The sequence below is a fragment of the Spinacia oleracea genome, chromosome 6 (assembly GCF_020520425.1).
Source record: "Spinacia oleracea cultivar Varoflay chromosome 6, BTI_SOV_V1, whole genome shotgun sequence".
Taxonomy (NCBI): Eukaryota; Viridiplantae; Streptophyta; class Magnoliopsida; order Caryophyllales; family Amaranthaceae; genus Spinacia; species Spinacia oleracea.
Window position 1 is genome coordinate 51,508,670 of NC_079492.1, and position 4,958 is coordinate 51,513,627.

Below are 4,958 nucleotides of genomic sequence, written 5' to 3' on the forward strand. Positions count from 1 at the left end.
ATTTATTATTTATTATTTATTATTTATTATTTATTATTTATTATTTATTATTTATTATTTATTATTTATTATTTATTATTTATTATTTATTATTTATTATTTATTATTTATTATTTATTATTTATTATTTATTATTTATTATTTATTATTATTATTTATTATTTATTATTTATTATTTATTATTTATTATTTATTATTTATTATTTATTATTTATTATTTATTATTTATTATTTATTATTTATTATTTATTATTTATTATTTATTAAATTTATTATTTATTATTTATTATTTACTGTTTATTATATATTATTTACTATTTACTATTAATTCAGTTCCATTCAGTTTAGTTCAGTTCAACTCTATTCAGTTCAGTTTAGTTCAGTTTAGTTTAGCTCCATTCAGTTCAGTTCAGTTCAGATAATTTCAGTTCAGTTCAGTTCAGTTCAGCTCCATTCAGTTCAGTTAAGTTCAATTCAATTCAGTTCAGTTCAGCCAAATAAAGTTCAGCTACATTTGATTCAAGTCATTGTCTACAATCAAGACCCTTACACATCCAAAGCTGCTAAGATGAGCTCTACTAGCTCTTACAAACCACTTACAACGCAAAAATATTAAAGTTACAGAGATAGTAATCGTCTTGTAATGTGGCTCTCGATTGTTGAAGTCATCGTCCACACTTCTAATTCTTCTTTCACTTAGGCCAAAACTTGGGCAATGAACACTATGGAGAACCCCTTTAAACCCGTAGCATTCAAAGGACAAAGAAAGACACGAAAGGACGGCAAGATGACGAAATGGTTGACACGACCTTATGAGCAGAAGCTCAATAACAAACTGAGTGAACATGCTATGAACCCCCAAAAACATTTGGGGAGCAGTCTTCGGATAAGAAATTTTGAATCCAAAGAGAATATACCTCTTTGCAGACCTAAAAAGAGCAACCACATCTCGCAAACACCAAACACTCCTTCCATAGACACTTCTACAAACTCCTTCCTTCATCCTAGGACCTAACATACCACTTTCAAGGGTGGTATAAACAGTAGGAGCAATACTGTTGTGAGATCTTTTACGGTGATGACGTGTCACGCGTTCCTCGAAGGTATCAACTATGAGCTGGCACGAACTTCTGGCAACCTGCAAAATAAGAATATTCCCGTAGGAATATTCCCTCCGATGCTTAAGTAAGTATATGCTAGAGAGAGAAGTAATTTTAGAGAGAAGGCAGAGCAAAGGTAGTTTTAAGGTAGGTGGGAATGAATTGATTGCCCTTCTACCTAGGGATCTGCACTATTTATAGTGCTAGGGTTTCTTAGGAATTGGTCCCTCATAGATGCATGATTGGGTGCTTTGTAAGATTGGGACACGTGTCCGCTATATTGGAGACTTTGTTTAGGCCCGGTGGGCCTCTTGAGCATTTGGGCTTTTTGGGTATAGCGGATCAGGATCTTCCTGAGCAGATGGGTCTCATGACCTACTGATGGGCCTTGGACCTGGAGGTGTGTGTGAGTTTATGAGACGATTCGCGGTTTGTTGTGCTTTCATTTGGTGTTCTTGGATTCTTCATTCAGTGTTCTTGGAGCGTGGACGATTTTGTTCAGCCTTTCTGTCAGTTTGATCACTCTTTGGTAAGCATTCTTATCGACTTCTTGTTTCTGCATGTTTATGGATTTTCCTTTATGTTTACGATTTCTTGGGGAGGCGTCCTGTTAGTTGCGGCACTCTTTTTCTTTCTTTTTGCTAAAGTCAGACATCATGTTCCTTATGCAGGACGGCATGGCTCGAATTAGGCAAACAACCAACGTGGGTGCATGGGCAGCGTCGCGAGAGAGGGACAACATAGTTCCTTTTTCGAGCCCGTCCCAGGGAAATAGGGGTGGAGTCAGCTCCTCCCATCATTCGGGAGACGGGGCTGTAAGGGCGGCACGTTCTTCAAGGAGAAGGAAGAGCGTGGCTCGCCGTCCTCGTGTTCCTCGTGAGGATTTTGAGGATGACTCCTCTAGTTCTTCTGACGAGGAGTTTGCAAAATACCTTCCTCCTATGGTTCAGGGAAAAGAAGATGTAGATTTGCTTCCTTCTGACATCTTTCCCAGCATGAAATGGCTGAGGTATCTGATGAGTGACATTTATGTCACTCCTAGGGGGTAGTTTTTAAGTATTTTTTAGGTTATTTTATAATTTATTTGTCTAATTTTATCATTTTTAGCTTTTACTTATTTTATTTTATATTGTGTAGCTTAATTAGCGTAATTAGTGATTTTTCTTTGTTTTTAGGTCTAATTTCGCAATTTAGTTATTTTATTTGTTTTATCATTTTATAGTTTAATTATAGTTTCGTTATTATTTTTCTAATCTATTTCTATTTAGTTATTATTATTTACTTTTTTATATTTATTTATTTTCAGTTTATTTTTATTTCGTGATTTTCCCTCGTGTTTGTTTTTATGTGTGTAGGTGGCCGAGTACTTTGAGGTCGGACACGAGTTCAACAATCGAGTTAATTGGGTCAACTTGTCAAAGAACTAGAGAATTGAATTATGGACAATGTAGTTTGTGGGCCTCAAAACTTGGGCCAAACTGCTGCCAAGAATTGTGCAACATTCCTCTCCTATCCTACACCACCTCCTCTCCTATCCTACACCACCACCTACACCACCCTACTCAGCGCCAATCAGCCACGCATCTCCTTCCGTCCAACTTCTCACCTCCATTCAAACACCAAACAACGCAGCCCAACCTGCCTTCCCTCGCCTTCAACCACCGTCAACCACCTGCCGCCATCCACGCAGCCACCATAGCTACGATATCCGCGCCAACTTCGCACAACCAAGAATCGACCATCATCGCCACCCAACATCAACTACAACAGCTAAACAACACACAACCAATCAAAATCACAGCCAAAATTCGCCCAAAACTGCAACTAATTGCATCGATAAAACAGGGCAAAACAGAGAAAAAGCAGAGCCTATTGGTTCGGTCGGACCCGTATATTAGTTCGGCGGAACCCAAAATTTTTGAGTTCCTGACAAGGTCGGGTCCGGACGAACATTCCTTGAGTTCGCCCAAACTAGAAACGGGTTCGCCCGAACCTCCATTAAAGTTCGACCGAACTTTTGGGCGCTCAATTGTTGTACGGAATTAATGAAATTGAGCGGCTGCGATTTGATCGAGTAATGGACGATGGATGATGCGATTTTGATTGATTTGAGCAGCGATTTTGATGATGGTCGAGATGATAATGATCGTTGATGGTGATGACCGTTGATGATGAATAACAACTGCTGATGGTGAACGGTTGATGATTGATGTGGGATGATGGTGGACGAGGATGATGAAAGTAGGGGAGCGCAGCGAAGCCACGAAAGAGACAAAGAGGAGGGGTCTGATGATTGTGGGCTGGAGTAGCAGCGAAAGTGAAGACGAAGAAAATCACGGGTCTGATGGATTCATTGGGCTCCTTTTACCTTTCTTCCTTTTTATAATTATTTCTCTTTCTCTTTTTCTTTTTTTTCTTTTGTTTAATTCTTATTTTTTCTTTTCTTTCTTTCTTTTAATTTCACTTCTTTTGATTTTTATCCTTTTTCTTTTGATTTTCTTTTTCTATTTTTCTTAATTAGCTTGAATGATATAAATACCCAATTTTTGGGTCAAAGAAACCATGTAAATAATTAGTTTAGTTCTTCTTTCTCTTAGGGTTTAGGGTTTTTCTTGAGTTTAGTTTCTATTTTCTAAGAGTGAGAAAGTGATGAAAAATCATTGAAAATGGAGGATTATGGATAATACAAGAAGATTTGAAGCATTCATTCATCAATCAATGAGAATTTTCTACTCTCTCTCCTTATTTATTGCTTATTTATTGCTTTATTTATCATTTTAATTAGTTTAATTGTTTTTGTTTAGTTTAATGATTCATGTTTAGATTAGTTGTTATTATTGTTTAGAATCATGTTTTTAGTTGTTAATTTCCATAAATTTCATATTTTTATGATTATGGAGTAGTTTATTGATTAGGGTTTGGTGAAAACTCAACATTGAGTAAACGACCTAATGTAGTGCTTGTGAATCTTCCCCGTTTTCAATTCTCTTAGGTTCAATCCATGATTTGTTGTTGTTTGACCCATTCCCTAATCTCGTTTACTTTTGATTTCTTAGTTTAGTTGATTTAGTTTTAGTTGGTTAGTTGACTTTCCAACTCGTTTCGACCTAGCTTGTTGTTCGATTAGCATAAATTAGCGCACCTTAGTCCTTGTGGATTCCGACCCTTGCTTACCGTTTTACTTGTGTTTAGTGGTTAGTTTAGGTAATTTGTTTGATTAGGAGAGACTAGTAAACGACCTAGTTTTTCCCCTTATCAATGTCTGAGAGAGCAGGGACGTGACTTCGAGCGCTTCTTACTCCTGCCTCAAGGATTTAGTTTTAGCTGCCCACGTCCCCATCATTCTGTAGACCAACTCTCTCTGGGTGAGGTCGCTGTCTACACAACTGCTTTTAGATTGGGTCTTAGGTTTCCTCTGCATCCCTTTGTGATGGACGTCTTGGAGGGGTATGACATTGGTCTTGCTCAGCTGACCCCTAACTCTTGGGCAAACATCTTTAAGTTCATTGCCAAGTGTGCATTGAGCGGCGTCACTCCTTCTTTTCCTGCTTTCATTAGGCTTGTAGATATTTCCCCCTCCTCTCGTTCTCCCCAGGGGTGGTTCACCCTACATAGCCGGCGGGGATATAAAACAGTGGTGGGTAAGACCTCTAGCTGGGTTTGGTGGAGGAAGAAGTGGTCTGTTATCCGAATAGAGGACCACTCCCTTTCAGGGCGTCTTTCCCGGTGGAATTGTCGTCCCCGTTATTTGTCTAGAGTTGACGCCTACCCTCGTCTTTTGTCGAGGGATTGGAGGCTCATAAAACCTTTATTTCAGGCCGAAATGTATCGGCTATCTTCAAAGAGTCACGCGTGGGT

At 38.2% G+C, this 4,958-nt stretch overlaps 1 long non-coding RNA gene across 1 annotated transcript; it reads left to right on the forward strand.

Moving 5' to 3' along the window:
* The first annotated feature begins 301 nt into the window (after window positions 1-301).
* On the forward strand, window positions 302-3,832 carry LOC130462746 (uncharacterized). The gene is made up of 2 exons (XR_008923489.1): window positions 302-1,629; window positions 1,772-3,832. It is a non-coding gene; the product is annotated as an uncharacterized lncRNA (long non-coding RNA).
* The last annotated feature ends 1,126 nt before the right edge of the window (window positions 3,833-4,958 follow it).